The following is a 6,011-nucleotide window of genomic DNA, read 5'->3' as shown; positions in this document are numbered from 1 at the left end:
CCATCTATCAAGAGCAGTCATATTATTGTGATTTGTCAAATAATGACCTGAAGAGCTTAAATAGAAAAAAATCTTCAAATGTTATCTTTTCTTTTTAAAACAACTAGTCCAGTATAGAAATATTCTAAGGGGAAAGTACTGGCAGAAATGTTTCTAGGTATACCTGTTAATCTGAAAATTTGGTGGACAATTTGAGGCCATCATGGCCCTCTTGTTGATTCTGGGCAAGTCATTTTAAGTACCACAGCTGCAAAATACTGTAAACGCACATATTTTCTCGGGGTCAAAATTTCACAAATTTGAAATTTTGAGTATTTGAATATTCGCGAAATTGTAAAAATGGTATCCTGCTTGAATTCAAATTATACTAATGGTGAATATTTATGCGAGGATTTATTTTCGCGAGATGTAGGGCCTCGTGAATATAGTGAAAATTAAACCCTCGCGAAAATTTCTGCTTTTACAGTAGAAACTACCTTAAGTTTTACTTTTATGACATCAGAGGCATGGTTTGATTGATGTTCACATGGCTCAGAACAATTTCAGTAGGACATAGCCAGAGTAAATTATTCATATACATGTATCAATTTGGAATGTATCAGTTAGTTAATAAATCATTCAGAAAATCCTTCTAAAACATAGAAGGCAACCATGCAAAGTTAAAGCAGACTTGATTTGACTGTGTTCATGACTGTGTCTTTTCATGAGAGATAGATGTTGGCTTTATGAAGAGGCCTGGCTACAAGGTACGAGGAAATTTACCAATAAGGTATGAAGAGGTTGGACAACAAGATATAAAGAGGCTTGGCAACAAGCTATGAAGAGGTTGGCCAACAAGGTATGAAGATGTTTGGCAATAAAGTATGAAGAGATTGGCCAACAAGGTATGAAGAGGTCGGCCAACAAGGTATGAAGATGTTTGGCAATAAAGTATGAAGAGATTGGCCAACAAGGTATGAAGAGGTCGGCCAACAAGGTATGAAGATGTTTGGCAATAAAGTATGAAGAGATTGGCCAACAAGGTATGAAGGGGTTGGCCAACAAAGTAAAGAGGCTTGGCAACAAGGTATGAAATAGCTTGGCAACAATGTATAAAGAGGTTTGCCAACAAACTATGAAAAGGCTTGGCAACAAGGTATGAAAAGGCTTGGCAATACGGTATGAAGAGGCTTGGCGACAAGGTATGAAGAGGCTTAACAACAAGGTATGAAGATGCTTGGCAACAAGGTATGAAGAGGTTGGTCAACAAAGTATTAAAAGGCTTGACAACAAAGTATGAAAAGGCTTGGCAACAAGGTATGAAGAGGCTTGGCAACAAGGTATGAAGAGGCTTGGCAACAAGGTATGAAGAGGTTGGCGAACAAAATATGAAGAGGCTTGGCGACAAGGTGTGAAAAGGCTTGACAACAAGGTAAGAAGAGGCTTGGTGACAAGGTATGAAGAGGTTGGCCAACAAAGTATGAAGAGGCTTGGCAACAAGGTATGGAGAGGCTTGAGGCTTGGCAACAAGGTATGGAGAGGCTTGACAACGAGGTATGAAGATGCTTGGCAACAAGGTATGAAGAGGTCGGCCAATAAGGTATGAAGAGGTTTTGCAACAAGGTATGCACAGGCTTGGCAACAAGGTATGAAGAGGCTGCCAACGTACGAAGAGGCTTGGCAACAAGGTATGAAGAGGTTGGCCAACAAAGTAGGAAGAGGCTTGGCAACAAGGTATGGAGAGGCTTGACAACAAGGTATGAAGATGCTTGGCAACAAGGTATGAAGAGGTCGGCCAACAAGATATGAAGAGGCTTAGTAACAAGGTATGAAGAGCTGCCAACGTACGAAGAGGCTTGGCAACAAGGTATGAAGAGGTTAGCCAACAAAGTATGAAGAGGCTTGGCAACAAGGTATGGAGAGGCTTAAGGCTTGGCAACAAGGTATGGAGAGGCTTGTCAACGAGGTATGAAGATGCTTGGCAACAAGGTATGAAGAGGTCGGCCAATAAGGTATGAAGAGGCTTTGCAACAAGGTATGCACAGGCTTGGCAACAATGTATGAAGAGGCTGCCAACGTACGAAGAGGCTTGGCAACAAGGTATGAAGAGGTTGGCCAACAAAGTAGGAAGAGGCTTGGCAACAAGGTATGGAGAGGCTTGACAACAAGGTATGAAGATGCTTGGCAACAAGGTATGAAGAGGTCGGCCAACAAGATATGAAGAGGCTTGGTAACAAGGTATGAAGAGGCTGCCAACGTACGAAGAGGCTTGGCAACAAGGTATGAAGAGGTTGGCCAACAAAGTATGAAGAGGCTTGGCAACAAGGTATGGATAGACTGACAAATAAGGTATGACTTACTAGTATTTGGCCAAGTGGATGAGGTCGCTGGCAGTGAATCATTGCCCCTCATGTAGGTTCGAAACCTCACTTGGGGGTGATGAAATCCTTCATATATGAGGAAGCCATCCTTCTGGCTTACGGAAGATCAGTGGTTCTACCAAAATGCCCCTCACCCCGTGATGAAATCGTGCCGAGAGGGACACCTAGCGTTTACCTCCATCAAAAGCAGGAAGGTCGCCATATGACCTATGGTTACATTGATGTAACGTTAATAAAAGGCTGGCCAAGAAGGTATAAAGGGGCTAGCAAACAAGGTATTAAGAGGAAGCCAAGAAGGTATGAAGAGGCTGGCCAACAAAGTGTGAAGAGGATGTTAGTAGACTTGCTTTCATGGAATCTTTTCACGAGAGGTAATAAGAAGTTCAACTTCCTTCACGTTCACCTAAGCACTGACCCAAGCTGAATTCCTTTAATAATGAACTTCATGACCCCAAAAGACCATAAATAGTAACAACACATTTAATACTGTGGACATTCTACGGCTCCACAGTGGCACTTAAAGACCGCTGTTGTGAAGGCTAATCAAATCTTTAAGAAGGTCTCTTGGAGAATCGGTTTGATTGATTCCTGGATAAGAAGAAATGAAATGTGAAACACTCGCCCTTCCCACCTTCCCGAGGCTTAAGCGGAATTCTATTAGATATCAACACAGATTGGCATCTGTCATCCCACAAAACTAGAAATAAAACACTGTGTCCATGTACAGGACATATTTTACGATTCTTCTGGATCATAGAACGCTACACGATATTAGATAGCAGAAACAGGTTAATTGAGTTTTGGACTTGGTGATTTTATATTTTCTGGTCGTTTGGGATCACGGAATCCATTCAGTTGATAGTATTGTAGAGTTCCGCTGAAGCCAGTAGATATATCTAGTGAGTTTTGCACGTTTCATTACCTTAAATAAACCAAGTCCAAGTTTGTTATTATTCTGCTTGATGCGGACTTTGTTTTCAAGGATCTTCATGTAGATTTTGTTGCTGGAGAGGTTATGAAATGTGCAATACGCTCTCCCCTGACCCAGGACCGGCTCAAGCGGAACTTTGCTGTACATTAACATTGAATTAACGCTATCATCCTGAACTGCAGAAATAATAACACAATAACAGCACTGTACTGTATACAAGTATACAAGGCCGCCACAAGGTACTTGCAGACCGTATTTGCGAATGTTAATTGAAGCTATGACATGATCCTAGGAAACATAAAATGCAACTATGCAAAATAATCATTAACAAACTCGGTTTTACCAAGGTAATAAAATGTACAACACCCTCATGCAACCAGCAACGACATAAGCAGAACTGTTTTATGTAGTTACGCTTAATGAACGCAATTTTCTCACATTTCCATTATGCATTTTTGGGGGGATTGAGATGTTAGAGTCACACTGGCACAATTTTTGGTCATATGGCGGCTTAATTTTCCTGTTTTGATGGTGGAGAAGGTCTCAAGTACCCCTTCAGGCATGGACTGGCACCTGGGTAGAACCAACGATCTTGGATGCCTTCCTCGCATGAAGAATTATACAACCCAAGTGTGGTTTTGAACTCACATAGACGAGGGATAAGTCATTCAAAGTCAGTGATCTTGGCCACGGAGACCCAAAAACCTATATATGTTTCGCTAAATATAAACATGAAACACATAAGATATAATTATGCTGAAGGCCATTCTGGGCTCCAAGGAGCCAACAACATTGAAGTGTTATGACAATGTAAATGAACCAAATTTTAATTGGACCATGATTCTTTTAGCATCTATCATCACATACTCGATTGACCAAACATTCTTTAGCATATTTCTATTCTAATGGTTATGTCCGGTGAACAAAAACGATGTTACAGCAACTAAAAGAAAACAACGTTTCTTTGACCTCTTAGTCGTAGATGCCCATCCAACATGCACCATCATGGGCAGTCTTACAGTTTCTTTAAACTGGTTTGAAAGGAGATTCTATAGCTTCTAACAAAATATCACCTGAAGTAAACAGTAAGCTTTGATATTCAATACAAATGACGTAGATTAAATTTTGAGACGACAAATGGAGAAATATTCAGAACAGCTTTAGTGCCAGGTGAGTTTTATTTATTACTGACTCGAAATTTTGAGATACTGACTCGAAATTTCGACCTAATAACTCGAAATGTCTAGTTAAATATCCCGAAATTTCGACTTACGAAGTTTCGAGTTACTATCTCAAAATTTCGACTTACGTAGCTCGAAATTTCGAGTTAGTAAGTCGAAATTTCGGGTTAGAACGGACCGACCCACAGGCCGATCTCGGCGATGTATGACCATTTTGTGTCGATTCGCCGTAAAACTCAACTCGCTCACTCACCCCACAGGCCGACCGACAAGCTCACTCGTATATACACCTTTAAACTTCGTTTGTGGGGGTTTAATGATTTCACAGTATGATCAAGCCTATCTGAGGTACCCCAGTCATATTGAACTACGTATATGGTGAACTTGGCCTTTGACCTCATGACAGCGAAAGTCATCTGTTGAGCACATAACAGAATATCAAACAATTTATCTATGATGGTTTTTTTTTGGTTGAGTTGAACATCACACCCACACATTTATAAGTCATGTGTGACTTTCCCGTTTTTCATGGTCGAGAAAGACCCCAGGGGCCCCTTCGTGCATAATTTCAGACATGGACAGGCACATGGGTAGAACTGCTGACCTTCAAAAAGCCAACAGGATGCTTCCTCACATGAAAGAATTCTACACCCAAAATGACATTTCAAGTCCACAGCAGTGAGGTGTATGTGATGTGAAGCCAGCAACCTGAACCAATCAGCCACTGAAGCCTCTAAGGATTTTCTTTATAGTTTCACTTTTACAAGTCCAAGAAATCTCAAATAACTGACTTTTAACTGACACCAGTAGCCAGAGTTTCAAAATATAGAATAAAAAAACCGGCGTAAACATCACATATTTAATGGATCTCCAAGAAACTTTTCTTATCAATGTTGAATATGTTTATGCATTTATGGATAACTGAATAAGCTGACACAAACTTTCACCTTACAAGACAACAATGGCATGCAACCCCTGCCTCAAATGTCAGGAATACATGTTTTGGTTTTGGTTAAATAAAATAAAGAAACACTGACTGATTTTTGACTGACATCACCTTGAAGATTTTTTCCGCTAAGGTATGTTGTAGCCACAGGCACCAGTATCGGACCTGGGGCAAAAATATGTTTGTTTTCATCCTAAATGAGTTCAAAATGAAAAATATGTAGTGAAATGTGAAAGCAGGAAAGCACTCGTTTCCTGATGGATATTTCATGAACGGGAAGGCCTAGAGACTTGGGTTGGTCTCATTTTGTAGCTAAATGTATACGGGAAAAAGTGATAGGTAGTTTGTTCAATTTGTCATGCAGTGACATAAGTGTTAAACAACGGTTAATTATTAGTTTTGAAATGTTTAAAAAGTAGTTGTATAGATCTATGTAAAAACTCGAATTTTGTGAATAATCTTAAAAAAAAATTATACGCTGTCATTATAGAAATGTTTTATTTCTTACTAGATTGACAAAATCTTGCAGTGTCAAAGTAATTGCTTTTAAATGTCTGTTAATAGACTTATTGCATTTTATTACATAATCTTTA

The sequence above is a fragment of the Mercenaria mercenaria genome, chromosome 8 (genome assembly GCF_021730395.1).
Source record: "Mercenaria mercenaria strain notata chromosome 8, MADL_Memer_1, whole genome shotgun sequence".
NCBI classification, from domain to species: Eukaryota; Metazoa; Mollusca; class Bivalvia; order Venerida; family Veneridae; genus Mercenaria; species Mercenaria mercenaria.
Note: the sequence above shows the minus strand (reverse complement) of the source record.